This window comes from Poecilia formosa, unplaced genomic scaffold (assembly GCF_000485575.1).
Source record: "Poecilia formosa unplaced genomic scaffold, Poecilia_formosa-5.1.2 Scaffold17, whole genome shotgun sequence".
Classification (NCBI taxonomy): domain Eukaryota; kingdom Metazoa; phylum Chordata; class Actinopteri; order Cyprinodontiformes; family Poeciliidae; genus Poecilia; species Poecilia formosa.
Window position 1 is genome coordinate 4,071,101 of NW_006799956.1, and position 16,089 is coordinate 4,087,189.

The following is a 16,089-nucleotide window of genomic DNA, read 5'->3' on the forward strand; positions in this document are numbered from 1 at the left end:
GTGTTGGGAACAGCTTGAGGTTTCCCCTGTCCAACATCTGGAGCTGGCGTGGTCAGCTTGGAGCCAGACAAATTTAAAAAGGGTTTTAATCACATAGTCTCCCCCAATCCTGCTCTTTCTTACCTAATATAGACGTAAAATAAAATTAAAAGAAAAGAAAAAAGGTGGCGAAAGGACGTCAATGTGCTGCAGTCAGTGAAGTTTAAAGAAGCCCAGAGTGTTGTTGGAAACGGACTGGGCTGCTATCAGGCCTGATTATGTTCTGTCAGCAAATTTCCAGCCTCTGGGTAGGTGGCTCCATCAGATAAATCAAATTCAACAGGGCAAAGCTGGATGTATGTGTGTGTAGATACATGTGTGTAACCACAGAGCCATGTGTTGGATTTCATTAAGGGCGAGGCTGGATTCTGTTTCAGGTCCGTCTGGTTCACACTGCCCCTGGAGACTTGAGTCTGCTATTTTTACAGCGGTGGTAGCTGCGCATGACTCATTATTTTAAATAAAGAGAACTCCGTTGTCAGTCCGGGGAGTCCCTCCACCCGCCACCACCCCGAGCTCCGAGGGGAGATGACTCATAAGCACAAGGCCACAGCGGCTAATCATGAGATGTCGCACTCAGGACTAATTGTTTGTTTTTCTTGTGATTAAGCTTTCGACTCTGTGATACTGTTTGCCTTGCCTTCGAGATTAAAAGACTTGAGCTTCAGCCCAAAGGTAATATGTGTCGACGTTTAGTCTGCTGCAAACGTACGCAAAATGTCTTCAAATTTTGCCACTGTAATGCTAACTACGTTCATATTCACTCCTCATTACTTGGGTATGCCTCTACCGCCTTAAGAAAAATTGAAAACATAGGGACTGAAATGTTTGCGCTTCAATTTTTATGTTTTGACACCAGTTGTCAAATGGATTCGGGTCTGAATTTTAACTGTGGCGGTCTAATACAGAAATACTTTGATGTAAACTCTTTCATCACAGCTCTGTGTGTCTGTTTAGGGCCATTGTTCTGCTGGAATGACACATTCTGCCCCAGTCTTAAGGCTTTAAAGATCAAAAAGATTTTATTTCATATCTGCCCCATGGACTAAGTATGAAGACTGTATTTAGCTCCATAGATTTCTACCACAGATAGCATACAGGATAAAACATTCAATGTTGGTCTAATCTGACCAAAACAGTGGTGGACACACTTCTGCTAACGCGCTAACAGCAGGGCTAATTTATTTTTGCCCTGCTGCAAACTTTTGCTAACTTTAAAGACATTTAGCACACTTAGCTTTAGCATCAGCAGAGCTTAGGTTTATGATTAGTGCTTTGGGGTTAGCGCAACTGACATTTTAGCTAGCAGTCCTCACCACTAGTCAAAAAGCAGAATGGTTGCCCACATGACTTTACTAAAGAAAATGTGTTTTTCTCATTCTACATTATATTCAGTAATATGTAGACCTATTCATCAGTGAGCATGAACTGATGAATTGTAGGTTTAATGTGGCCAATAGCTGAAAATTTTGCATTGTTACCATTTATAAAAAGTCCAAAATACTAATACAGCTTGGATATGGGCATTTAAGTCTCACATGAAGTACAATGTTTACAAAATATGCATTCATTAAAAAGAAAAAAAGAAAAAACAGGAAAGTCTTTGAGGCTGCCCAAAAAAATCATGGGCCCTGGGCTACTGCCTTACTCACACAAAATCACAATAAAAACCTTTGTAGTTTGTGTTTGCAATGAGACAAAATGTGGAAGGTGTTGCACACCTGGATGCTTCATGAGAGATTTCCATCAAACTTGGTCAGAGTTAATTCTGACACAGTGTTCAGCTTCCCTGCTAGCACTCGATGGATTCCTCGAAAGGAAGTGTCCTAATTTGTTTTTTCCACATGTATAATTCTTGGTGATGTAAATAACTATGATGTGCCCGCTTCACGGCAGCAGCCAGTCTCCTGCGCTTTAATTCCCAAAGCATGGCGGCGGGAGATGGCGCTCAGGAGGGCCGCTTGCTTTGTGCAGCATGGCGACACAGAGGCAGGTCAGCGCCAGCTCCTGACTTGTTGAAGATCTTCATCATCAGCGCTGCCATGGGTTCAAGAAACATTCCGAGTAATTTGAGGCCAGACGGCATCATTACGCAGTAACTTCAGACGAAATCAACAGGGCAATGGGGCTGAGGGGAGAGCCGGGGGTGAGGTGGAGAGGTAGGGGTGGAGGGTGGCACCAGACCCAGCATCTGGCAGATGACAGACTGAAGTAGCATGCGGATGATAAATATAACTGCAGCACCAACAAAAGATCATGTTGGCTTCACATGAGGCTGACGAAAAAAAGGGAAAGGAGGGAAGGCGATCCAGGGAGGGCGCAGTGTGTGTGTGTGTGTGTGTGTGCGTGCGTGTGTGTGTGTGTGTGTGTGTGTGTGTGTGTGTGTGAACTCATGGTTATGTTTACTGTAGGCTCGCGTGTGAGGGCGTGTATTCTTTATGCTCTGTGGTTCACACAGAATCCAGTGTTCGGCAGCCGGAGCGAATGTCGTCATCCGGCTCGCTGAGAAGGCTTAAAATAACCAGAGGAAATAATGCGCCCCATGAAGTTTGGATTGACTCACGGTTCGGCCGTCTACAGTGGCATAAAGCGCTGCGCAGCGGGCCTTAAACACACAGCTCCGGTCCGCTGAGTCCCACAGCCAAGCTCCTTGTGGAGCAGGGAAGGGGGAAGGGACTCTTGCACATCAGATGCTGAAACTTTCAACATTTTAGTGAAGAAAGCAAAGAATCAACAGTAAATATCTTCACTATGAAATCACAAAATCAGTTTGTGAAAAAAAAAAAATGGCACTGAATCATGATATTGGGGACACAGTGGATCAGTGAACTACAACAATTGGCTAACCGCTAAAAGCTGTAAATACTTGTCTCGATCACAGACACGCTGCAACGTGATGTCATGCGTGCAAGACTTTCTGAAAGTTGACTACCGTTGGTTTTAGCTGTCAAGTTGTCAACATAACGCGCTAAATCTTAAAGGTACACCTGATGTATAAATGTAAAAGTGCTTTGCTACTAATCATCAACACCAGGACCACAAGATAAGGTCCAAAGGCATCACTTTTCACTGGTCAGGAAATAGTATTAATTAAAAAAGTAACAAGGAAGAAGGAAGTATGTCAATTATGCTAGCTTGACTTTGACAACCTTGACATAGATGTGCTGCAGAATTCGGTGCATTTCTTCCACAGACAAATCATCTCGACTTCAGCAAGTAGAAGCCGTGGACATATTGGCAGAAACAACTATGGAAAACGATTGCAGTCGCTCTGTCCAATACACCAGGCGTCACTTCCGAAGTCCATCATGGTGCCTCAATGTGATTGGAGTCTACAGAGTGAAAAATCATGCCCTTCCTTTCTCTATAGATCAAAAAAACCTTACAAACTTTCTTTAGTTGTACTTTGCAGACCTTTTTAATCTCCCTAAGGATTTTTGTGTTGAGATAATTCTCTGAAGACTGAGAGCCTCCCAGCTATTGGACAGGTGTTGGGCCACTGCACCAGAAAACTCTGGGGACACCTTACATTTTCCTTCCAGGATGTCTAAATGGCTTTAGGGATTTAAGAAAACATCAAGCTGACGTGTCATTTATGCTGTTTACATGTATTTGGACTAACTCTCTTTCTGAACAGTTTCAAATGGCAACAGCATTTTTAATGTTTACTTTTGTGTAACTACAACATCAAGATCATTTCACATTTTTCGGTTTCTTAAATAACGCTTTCTCCTCTTACGTCATCTTTGTTTTACGTTTTTGAGGAACTATATAAAAATGTACATGTCAACCAAGCAGACACCCATTTCTTTCCAAAGTGATTCTAATGTACAGTGGACCTCCACCTGTTTATTATTATTATTATTATTTATTTCCTTTGCAACTACGTCACCTAATCATCAATTATGTTGTTATGATTTTTAAAACAAACAAGCACAATATTAATGATATAAACAGTCAAACAAAACCGTGCAAGAGCAACGATTTGCATGGGTAATGCTTTTTGCTCATCACTTCCTACTTCAGTTTTGTTTTGTTTTTTAAGCTGAAACATCCCTGGAGCTTGCCACATACTATCCCCCTGGTCATACATCGCAATTATTGAATCTACTCAGAAAGTTTAAGGAAAACCAGGAAGTTACATTAAAAATCCAGGATACATGTCTGGAACGTCTCAGAGGAAAAGAAACTGGTGAGTTTCTGTATATCCATCGTAACCTCCGGAGAAAAAAAAGTCGGCGAGTTACGGAAATCTGACGGAAACTTCCAACACACTTTTGGAAAATAACGCTTAAATCTGTTACCTCCACCATTAAATAAAAATACTACCTAATAAACCGACATGCAACTTTAAAGTCCATGAGTACCAGCTGGTTAACTTAAGGGTATTAAAATGAAGAAGGAAAGGTTAACATGGCATGATGCAACATTTTTTAAATTAACTTTATTCACCATTTTAGCAGCTGAAACTCCTTCATGATGTGTCCAGCCAGTTATGTTACACCACAGCAGCTTCTTTCTGTCTGTATTCAGTCGTCAGATCTCATTTTTCTTTGCCAATAAAAGGCAAATCATGGTTTGCCACCAAGCACATATTTGCAGCTCCAGACATTCTCCACATTTCATAGGAAATTCAGAAGAGCGAGCTCGAAAACAATTATATGCTTGATTTCTTTGCTTTGAAGCAAAGAAAAAGTAAATAGCAAAATCCTCCTCAAACACTTGTGGATGGGAAGAATGAGAGTTGAGGGAGAAGAATGTGAATCTTTTAGCTGCTGACAGCAGCAGCAGCAGCAGCAGCAGCAGCAGCAGAGTCCTTATGAAGTCAACAAGTGATCGGCCAAAACCGGCAAAAAAAATTTAAAAAAAATGGGCTAGATGATAGGAGGGATCGCTCTGAACAACCTGTGTTTTGCAGCCAACTATGCAACCTAAAAAAAAAAAAAAAAAAATGGGCTAGATGATAGGAGGGATCGCTCTGAACAACCTGTGTTTTGCAGCCAACTATGCAACCTGATGCACCACATTGTCAGTCGCGGCCCCTGGGGGAATTGCGAGGAGCCAGAGATGGTCAAGCTGACCGCGTGTGACCCCGGAGCGTCCCGTCGCTTTACGGCCAAAAACGCATTCCTGAGGTTCTCCTCAGGATCACTTCCCATTGTCCCGAGCGACCGCAGGAGGATGTTTCAAACTTTGTTTGCTCCTGTTTGGATTTGGTGAAACGTAATTGTCGCTCTCTCCATCCTTTCTGTGAGGTGGAAACATTACTCCGTCCCAAGTAGAGCTTCAGACTTTTCTTGACAAATAATGACACACGTAATCGGCACCAAAAAAAAAATAAAAAAATAAAATGTCTCAGAAGGCTATGAAATTGCATTTTGCTCCACATTAGTGTGCCAACAATGACTGGATGGCAGTTTCCTTCAGGGAAGTCTGAGATAGAAAAAACTGAAACTGCTCTTATACGGGTTCATTTAGGAGGTTAATGATGGTCTGCGGGTGTTTGTTTACCTTTCTCAGAAAACCACTGAGAGCTAGCTTAAAAAATGGAAATGCAGAAACAGTTAATAGAGTGTAGCCAGATGCACATTTCTAAAGCAGAATGGGGAAAAGAGCCGGCATCACGCTTTTAAAACCAGATCAGGTCCCCGAAGCTCTGAACCTAAAGACTGGAGGCCATTCTGGGTAGCCATTTATTCCTAACATGATGACCAGCTGCTCTGCCCTCATCAGTAGGTGGAAGCTATCATTAGCCGGGCTGACTTATTAGCTCCAATTCAGTCTCAAATGGGAGCCGCAGGTGAAGAAAGGGAAGACACTTTTAATCAGGTTTAAGCTACAGCAGCAGTCGACTCTCACACCACAGCTGGAGATCTGAGGCTATGCAGTGATGATTAGGGATGCAGTCATCCACTTTTTTCACTTTGCGATACTGAAAGATACAGATATGAGGGTTCTGATACAGAAAAACAACACTGAGTTGACTTCATGTTTACTTTTTAAAACTCAGACAAGTTTATTTGATGACTCTGCACCAGTACAGCACAATTAAATACACCAGCAGCTTCACAAGTTTGTGAAGCTGCTGTAAAAACAACTTTAATTTGTTCCATCAGTAAATGGTTAGCCTCCATGTTTACCTTCACAAATACTGAGCACTTCTTCTTTTAATGGCGGTTGGCAGAACACCGAGACGTTATTGCGCCCTCTACTGCTCATGCGGGACACTTTCAGCGTGTTTGCAGTTCAAACTGGAGATCACATACAGGTCGCATGGCAAAAAAAAATACGATTTGACCCCAAAAAAATCTGAATAGGGTCACTTCAGGCTGCAATGTGAATGCAGCCTGAAGTGCGTTCACATTGCGGATCAGACAATGTGACTGATCCGCCCTTATGGATTAGTCGCATTGTCACCAATGCCCGATCTAGAATTTTTTTCAGTATCACGACCGATACAGACATTAATATCAACTCGGTGCATTTGTAGAAAGAATAATATGCTACTAATACTAATAATAAGACAGTTTTATTCAGAACCCACTTTACATAAGTCTCAAAGTGCTATCAGATGCGAAGTAAAAACAGGAACTGAACTTTTTATCTCTCCACAAGACGTCTGTTTCAGAGCTGGTTGCTAGGTTTCCTATGTTGACGATGCATATTCCCTTCTCGCTGAACCTGACAGCGCATCAACTTGTCAGGAGCTGATGAGTGCCTGGGGGCGACGGAACAGACAGGGGGTTCACCATGATGGGTGTCGCTACAAAAAATCTCCAACAGCACGACATTGTCCTGTGACTGCCTTCTGTAGGGGGAAGCCTTCACCCTAACTAGCTCTGCAGCTGTTGCTTCTGCATGGTGTAATCTAACATGAAGCAACATATTTGGAGAAATATTTTCCTGGCAAACTGATGATGGAAGGTTTTAGGCTAAAAGCTTTGCCAATAAAATCTTGAGAAATTTGTTAATCCTGTTAAAGTCTGCCAGTTTTTCTACACAGTGTTTCTGCTTCCCAGATGCATTTAGGTGACAAGTCCAGACTTTACTGTAACCAATATGAGACATGGACGTGGAACGACTTGATAAGCTTTAGTTGCACTCAGCCAAATAACAGTCAGGAACATCCCTTATAAGAGGCTGCAGGCTGAAACCCACTCTTATTAGAATTCCACAACCAAAATTAGCCGAGAGCTAGCTACGCTGCTACATTCCTGTCCTTTCCTGGTTTCTGAGATGAAAGTTTAAGATTAAAGCAGGCAACTGTCTCCGTGTGTTTTTGGGAACTACTTGCCTTAATATACAGAGCCTGGCAAAAAAATAAATAAAAAGATCCATAACCCTCTGACCTTTCCACATTTGGTTCCATGCAACCACAAACTTTGGTGTATTTGATAGCTATTTTTAGTGATAAACGAACACAGAGTACTGGATAACTGTACACTGTATGAACAGTTTGTATGCAAGTGTGGCATGCATTTGTACTCACCCCCCCTTTACCGCATAAATTGAGTACATCCTGTTTAGAATTCATTTAATTTCTGAATAGAGTTCATCTGAGTGTTGCTTCATCTCAGTATCACTCCATATGTTCTGTGACAACATAAGAGGTTCATTAGGGTGTTTTCACATCTGATGGTCCAGTAGACTCATCAGACTGAGGACCAAAGTTGCAACATTTGTTACATCTTCAGCTGGCGAGGTTCATTTTCACACGGCACTGAGTCAAACCATCCAATCCAATCGAAAACCTGTTCCACCCCCCACCTGTGATGTCACTGCACCAAAAACCACTGAAGGAAACAACACAAAAACCTCTGAAGACGACTTCCTTCTTAATAAAAATTTAAGCAAAAACTGATTTTAGCAGTTCTAGAATTTCTCTTTTGAAATTGGCAAAAGACTAAGAGCTATTTCTCCTGCTGGCGCTAGACTCACACATTTGTTTTGGTTGCGTTTACCCAGAATGCCCTGCACTATAGTCCACTTCCTGCTTTTGGAGCGTTCACACCTCCCCAATTAAACCAGACTTCCTAAACAAATGAATTAGAGTTCGATTAAACACACATTTAGAGAACGTTAATGGACAAAACAGCACCATGAAGACTGAGGAACACTCCAGGCTACATCACGGATAAAGTTATGGAGAGGTTTAAAGCAAGGTGCTCTACAACCAAAGCTGTGAAGATATTACAGAGCACAATTCACTCCATCGTCCCAAAATGAGAAGAATATGGCACAAGTGCAAACCCATCAAGATATGGTTGTTCGTTTAAGCTGACAGTACTTAGGGAGAAAAACCTTGTTCGGAAAAAGCCATAAAAAGTCCTGTTTGCTGTTAACCAAAAGTCATTAAGCAAACAGATTTATTTTCCTACATAAAACATTTTCATTTTATTGATATCCTACAAAATAAAAATTCAAACACATCAACTAAAAGCATAGTGCACTTCTGGCGTCTTCAAAGGACATGAAACTTAGAGGGTTTCCCTCAAACATGCCATCAGATTGGTATAGTTTAGATCAAACCAATGGATATGTTAGCATGGTTCAATTAAAGTTCTCATCTAAATCCAGTTGAGAGACTCTGTGTCCAGACTTGAAAACTGATCTTTAGTAAATACAAGAACACGCAACACTTTTTCTGTTTATTCAGTAAATTTAGAAAAACAGAAGAACATTTTCCTTCACGGTTGTGCAACATTGTGTCGCCATATAACAAAAGAAGACAAATAAGATAGAGAATGTAGAGTTTTTTTGTGGTGACAAAATGCGTAAAGGTTTAAGATGCATGCATATTTTTACAACACGCTTTGACTATTTTTGACCTGAGGAGTCCTGTCCACCCACCAACAAAAACCACCGCTCTGGAAATCTGCAATACCAATTTATTGCCAGGGAATGCTCAGCTATTACCTGACATCTGCCTCTCTGCGTTCAGGTCAGCATTCCTGAGCCTCTGAGTGAGGGTGGAGACAGCTAGACATTTATACAGAGAACCAGGTTGGAGAAATGCAAAGCAGCTGCACTGTTTCCATCCATCAGACTTTATTGCCTTTAATCCACGTCTGTCAGAAAGACTTCCAAAACACAGAAATGCTAAGTGCTTGTGTTAGTTTCCTTGCCTTTATTTTATGCTTCCCAACTGCATTAAACTACCAGCCAAGACAAACTACCAGCTAAGATAAACATCAACTTCAGGAGTTCAGCCGATAAGACACATTGAAAACAAGGAAAGTCAAAGCGCATGCACCATAACCCAGTGATGTTCCTGGGTAAAGGTTAGGTCTGGGTTAGCTAAGACACCGATGTTTTTGAAATCTGACATGCGACTGTGTATGGATTTAGTAAAAGATTTACTCAACAAAATGTGATTTTCTTGATGTCTGAAGCACCATGTTTAGTGCTACTGTCAAACGTCTCGCTCATTCACAGACATAATAGTTCTACCTTGACCTGAGCAGACCTCTTTGGGTCTCTGTCAAATTCATTCATAAACCATTGATGGTGGTCCACATCTGAACTCGGGCCGACTGCTGAATCGCATCACTCCAAAGTGAGGTCACTTGGAAACAATCTAAGTGGGCCTGAAATGGTCGGTCTGTGCAGAGAAAGAGTGTGTGTGCGGGTGTGTGTGTGCGTGTGCGTGTGCGTGCGTGTGCATGTGTGTGTGTGTGATGGGTAATATGAACTCCAACAAGCTGTAGTTCTGGATTTATGAATAAGGCTTGAGCAGGTGTCATGTATTACAGGCGAGATATACTCCCCTTCTGTGACTTCTTCTGGCCAACACAAAACAATATATTGCTTGGAAAGAGAGGGGCTGCTGTGCATTGTTGAGTGAAATGCAGCAAAATGATGGTCTCCCTCTAAAACCGTCACGAGATCCTGAGTCATAAGGACACATGGAACCATTCTGGTGTTTGGCTGTGAAACACTCGTTGTATGATGTGGACATACTCCTTCTCTGTGGGATTTTTCCATCTCACCTCTTTAGAGACCGAGACAGAATGCATACGTATGGAGTGGGGGGAAAAGAACAACTGGTGCTTCCTTTGAGATGAGGCGGGAGAAGGCAGACTTTGCTTCACTCCGGTCCATCTCACTTCAGTTTGTGGTTTGTGGCCTCATTTACTTGCATTCTGCTCAAGTCAGTTTTTTCCAGACGTGTGCAGAACTTCAGTAGCAGCTAAAACGTCTGACTGTCGACACTGGAGTCAACTCAGCTGAACATCACTACACAAATTCACCCCAAGCTTTTCTGTGATTACACGTTTCCCCTAAGCAGCCCCACAGCGGGCTTAAAATCTCACACACAAAATGTCCAATGTTAGAAGTGAACCTAACCTAACATCTCAGTAAGTTACTCAGACCCACTTATGACGAGCAAAGTCATAAATGGGTCTAATAAAGTATCTGTCTAGCTAGATACATGGCTATTTAGCTAGGTGTTTACCTAGAAAGCTAGTTAGCTGCTATTTAGCTAGCAAGACGCCTCCTGGATCGATACATAGCTATCTAGTTAGATACCTAGCTAGGGTATTTTTATACTTAGCTAGGTACACTGGTCGATAGCTAGTTAGCTGCTATTTAGCTAGCTTGCTAGATAGATATGTATCTAGCTACCTAGCTAAATACATAGCTAGATAGTTATCTAGCCATTCATCTAGCTACTATCTATATTTTTAATCCATCTATCTTTAGCTCACTTAAGACCCAATGGAGTAAGGTCTTTACCCCACCATGACGTGTGTTACTGACAAAAACATTATTTATCCAGTTTATACGACACATTTAAATGTATTTTCTTCCCACTGAACATCTGTAGAACACCTGAATGACTGAATGACTTTGTCAGGATAATCGATAATCATTGTCATTCTTTAGCAGTCAGGAAGATACAAGGCGTCCAATTGGCCCGAGGAATTGATTCCTCATCCTCTTTTAAATTCTAATAAACAACTGTGAATACATTTATAAGGCCAGACACGTCATTGATGTCAATTTTGCAGGACTAGGGTTTTGCATCTTGAAGAGCTTCTGCATAGGTTGCATCATATGCCAGTTTTTAAATTTATTCAAAATATGAATCGTCAGTTCAAGCAGTGAGGTTCTGTGAAAAGGCAGGTGACTTTTAGTAGGTGCCACTCGATGAAACTGACATGTTAAAGTAACTTCCAGCTAATATGGATTCAGTTTGTGTTTGAAGCAGGAATTGGGAATGATGTTCTATCCAGGTCGAATGCAATCTGGTTGCAGAACAAGATGATAGCTACCTATCCATTCATCTATCTATCCGTTCATACCCACTTGTCTTTGTAAGGTAGTCGGGCCAGGCAAGACAGAGACCCACAGGACAACCAGAGAAACACACATTCACTTCCCAAAGGACAAATTAGAAAGAACAATTATCCAACAGCCTTGTCTCTGAAGTAAGGTGTCATCCTTCTCCTACAAGGAAACTGGAGTACCTGGAGACAACCGATGCATGAACTCAGAAAACATGGAAACCGCATCCAGGAGGAACCCAGGTCAGGATTTATACCATAGCCTTCTGGTTTCAAGACCACAATGCTAAGAACAGGACCACCAAGCAGCCTAAAAATTTAGTTTTTTCAATTTTAAGCAGACAATACCACAGCAACATGTGTACAACCAAACTTATACACTACTTTGTACGACAGAAACTGTCACAAGAGTAATTAAATACGTACAACTCTGGAGATTTCATAATTTCTGGTTGGAATACCAACTACAGGAAGTGCATTTGTTGTATTTCTAAGTAGGAATTTAGAAAATCCAACAACAGCACTATCTTCTCCAGGTAGGATATTAACCTTGCAACTTCTTAACAGTACCTTACTTTCAAAGTCCCAAGCTACCATTTAATGATGCTAATAGTCGCGGTGCGTAGAAGTCATGACGCCCAACATCTTCAATTTTTGGTTTGATTTCTCAGAAATGTAAAGAACAAATTTCAGACCTCAGGCTGAACTCTTTGAAAATGACGCATGATGCAATGAGCCAACGTCTGTTCAGCACAGTCATTACCAGCAGCAATCCTTTACTCTTCATTTTCAGCAGGGAAAAAGATGCTTCATTGCACGTTCCTGACAGCCTTGGATCTATGGAGTGCTGTTAAGTGCTCAGAACACCAACAGCTGGAGGCTGCACATATGTAATTTTGTCATAAATGGCTAGAAAGACTGAAATGGGTTTTCTTTCATGACGCTGCAGCCACAGGCCCGAGTGGCGACGATAGGAGGTTTCTAGACTCGGGACTAGGAGACAAGGTGATTGGCGTGCGTTGGGTTTCTTCCTCTTGAACAAACACTTCAGCCAATGTACCCACTAAGCTGATTGTCAAAAAAAAAAAGAAAAACAACTCATGTGCAGCATCTCTGCACAAAATAACTGATATAGCTGTTGGGGTCTTATGAATCTTCCTTTATGCAAAGAGAGATTCTGCTGAAAGATGGGTTTGACGATACGCCAAGGCCTTCTGGTGGAACCGCGTATCAGAAGCCTCCAGAAGGAGACGTCTGCCTCAAAATACATCTTTTGCCGTTAGAAAATCCCCTCCTCCCACCGGGTACACTGCGTACTCCCTCTCTTTTGACTCCGTTTTTCCACTTGCCCTTTCCTTTGCTGCGATTAGTTGGTTGGAGCAGATTTTTGAGGGTACAAAGGCCCCTTTTACAGATGCCATCTGAAAAATACGTTTTTGTGCCATTTGTTTGGTTTGCTTTTTTTGGTGGGGGAAGCAGTTTCCTGGGTTTTGGACTGCCTCTCCCTCTTTGCTACAGAGTCACCCTGCAGCTTATAAATGTTTAAGGGAGAGAGAAAGAGAAAGAGAGAGAGAGAGAGAGAGAGAGATCTTTTTGCTCATTCCCAAAACCACGTCAAAGCCTGGCAGAGTTAAAGAGCGAATGCAGTAAAATACATTCCATGTCATCAGGAACGCTAAACAGTTTCAGTTGTGCTCCTCAGCTAAAGTTAAAAAAAAACTAAAAAAAAAAAAACTACATCTGTCTTTGTGTATGTTCAGTTGGTGTTTACTCACAGTGGCCTGAATAAAGCTGTGCAGATGCTTTCAGCTTTTGTTGAGAATGGTGAAAACTTGTGTAAACTCGAGGTCTCCGTGTCCGTAGCCGAACGCGAATGTTAGCATATTCTCCACACAGCAGGTGTGTGGAGGAGGAATCGCTGCAAAGAGAAGACATTTTTCAACACTCAGCCTCAGATTCACGCCAAAACATACATGTCTTGCTAAAACGGATTTCACTAAACCCTTACTAAGATGAAAAAATGTCGGTAGACAACCATGAAGCTCGTTCAAGGGTTCAAATTTGCATCCTTGAAGGTTAAAAAGACGACCTTAGTGTCACCATTTGATTTGGTGTTTCATCTGGTCAGAAGGGTTTGGATTTGTGTCAGATTAAACTGTGGCTCATTAAAGGCTAAGAGCAGACGGGGGACTGTTGTGCATCTATGTGTAGGATGTCATTTAAAGCACAAAGACAGACATGTTTTAACCTTTTATTAGTGCTGATCATTTTTGAATTGGGGTTTTGTTACCATCAGTGATTGTGTTCCACATGAGAAACTTTAATACGTAGCCAGAAGCAACTAATTTATTGTCAGTTCAGATACATCAAAAGCGTAACATTAAAAGAAATTTAATTTTTAGAAGATATTGATTAAGTAGCATCTTTCTTCAGGGGGTCCGAGCTCTTGATGCACAACAACCAAAGAGACTTAAAGAATTCAGAAGGATTCCTGCGAGTTTCCGTTACAAACTTGAGCAAAACTTAGTCAATAATGTCAGAAATGTTTAATGGGAACACCTCAATTGTGTAAGAAACACAATTAAAATCACATGCGAATAACTTTGTTCACGCGATAAGTCAAAATATGTCGCACCATCTTCCTCCTACCACTTCCTGTTGTCCTTTCTATCTTTTCCATTATTAGTAACATCCAGCTGTTGATTGTGTGATGCGTAAAAAAAGTGTTTCCATTGCAGTTTTGTAGAACACACTAATTTCGATACAGCCAAAAAAACCACCTCATACTAGTGCCAAAACATTTTAATCGAAAAACGTGTTGCTTTTTTAGTTGGTGTGTTTTCATTGAGAAATTTATTTCAATAATTCCAATGTGTGCAATTTTATGGTCAATGGAAACGCAGCTAAAGTCTGTTGTGTTGTTCTGGCAGATGGGTGGAAACAGTCTTCACTACTTTCACTACTGGTGTGGATATTAAAACACACCATTAACTCCACTAGTATCAGAAAGGCAATTTTGCAGCAGCCCCACCTCTTTCAGAGACAATCCTATTTAAATGGTAAACAAACACACAGAAGTCTTTTACTTCCAGATGTACATCCGTAAGTCAACAATGCCTATGAAAGGCTACAAGGAGCTGAACTAAGCTCACAGCTGTAGGAGAATGCCAAAGCAAAATAAACGAAGCTAGCCAAAACTAAGGTAAGATATGAAAAAATCTCAATTCATCTAAGATCATTCATCAGGATCCCATATGGTAGAAGTGCCTCGTGGTTATATTTCAGTCCCCATTTTATTTTTTGTTGGTATCTGTTGATTTTGTGTGAATGTCCGCGATCGCGATATCACGAAAAACAGGAGGTACTACAAAGTCATCCACGCCTTTGTCGCCTCATGTTTGCGTTAGTTTATGTGTTGGTTTGTCATCTACTGGTTTTACAAAGTTCTGTTGTTTGTCTTCTTTTCTGAGCTAAATGAAATCGCCATGTTTCCCTTGTTTTGGCTTCCTTGTGTCAGATTCCAGTCATTTTTTAAAATGCGTTGTTGGTGTTTGTAAGAGTCTTTATAGGCTGGAAACACAAAATCATACCGGCCTTTTCATCGCACAAACACACCCACCAGACAGAGCTTTGAGATCATCAAACCACTTACTTTAACAAGCTTCCTGATCCAGGCTAAAAATAAAAACGAGCCGATCTTCCAGGACTATGAACAATTCAATACACATCCCAAAACAAGTTTAGGGAGGGATTTTTTTTTTTTTTTTGGACTTCGCTAATCCGGTGTCTGGCTACTAAAATAAAATTTACTTATTTATTGTTGTTTTTTTTGTTTGTTTTAAATTAATAAACTGAAGAAAACATGACAAACAAGTTTCCCTCTGTCCATAGTGACAAAAACAAAATACATGTTTAGAAGAAAATGCTCTGTAGACACAAAACGTTCTAAAAAGAAAAAAAAAAAAAGTCGCTAACTTCAAGTTGCTATTTTAAATATAGACTCTAAGCATGTGTCTGTGAAAAAAAAATAAAAAAATCAAGGACCAAACCCTTTAACTGACTTGATGAGAGGAAACAAAATGTCATGTTTCTTTTACAAAAACTGTATTTAACATACCCAAAGAGCAGAGTCATATTGTCTGAGAACGCTGCATGCATTGCCAACTGTATGAATCAATCCCTTGTTAGCCATTAATTAGGCTGCCATTGCAAAGTACTTGCACATTATTCAATTAACTCGATTGTAAATGATCTCTGCAGGTGGGCTGCCAAACATTTACAGGCATCTGGCTCTTGATTTCAGCTGTTTTAGTTGAAGGACAAGCACAAAGCTTCAGCTCATGTCCTGCAGCAGCCTCACTGAAACAGAGGCGATGCGTCGTCGTTATTGGTGTTGCTGTCACCATTATTGTAATCTCTCGGTGGAGCGTATTTTTCAAGTGTCAGGGTTGTGAGCTGGCGAAGTGAATAAGCTGCTGTCACACCGTTTCCTGTCATGCCAGCGTATTCAAAAAATAAAAAGGGGAAAAACAGGAGAGAAATAAAAACCTGCATGTGACTTTCTGCTTCATTATCTATGCTATCTTCTGCCCTGGATCACACTAGCTTCAAAGACAAAAAACTTTTTTTTAACTTAAAAGTATATTGGAGACATAATCCTGGTGGTGCAACAGCAAAATCATTATTGTCATTTTGCAATCCGTCTGTTGAACTGCCAAAATAAAAACTATTTAAATTCAACATACAATGGGATTATTAAAGT

General features: G+C 41.0%; 1 protein-coding gene and 1 long non-coding RNA gene across 2 annotated transcripts in view; one reads left to right on the forward strand and one right to left on the reverse strand.

Moving 5' to 3' along the window:
* Positions 1-16,089, forward strand: part of cspg4 (chondroitin sulfate proteoglycan 4) — a 93,344-nt gene that overhangs the window by 12,357 nt on the left and 64,898 nt on the right. The window lies entirely within an intron of this gene.
* LOC107835650 (uncharacterized) overlaps positions 12,882-16,089 on the reverse strand; it is a 50,269-nt gene continuing 47,061 nt past the window's right edge. Inside the window, exon 3 of the long non-coding RNA XR_001661463.1 lies at positions 12,882-13,245. This is a non-coding gene — a long non-coding RNA (uncharacterized LOC107835650). The remainder of the gene's footprint in view (positions 13,246-16,089) is intronic.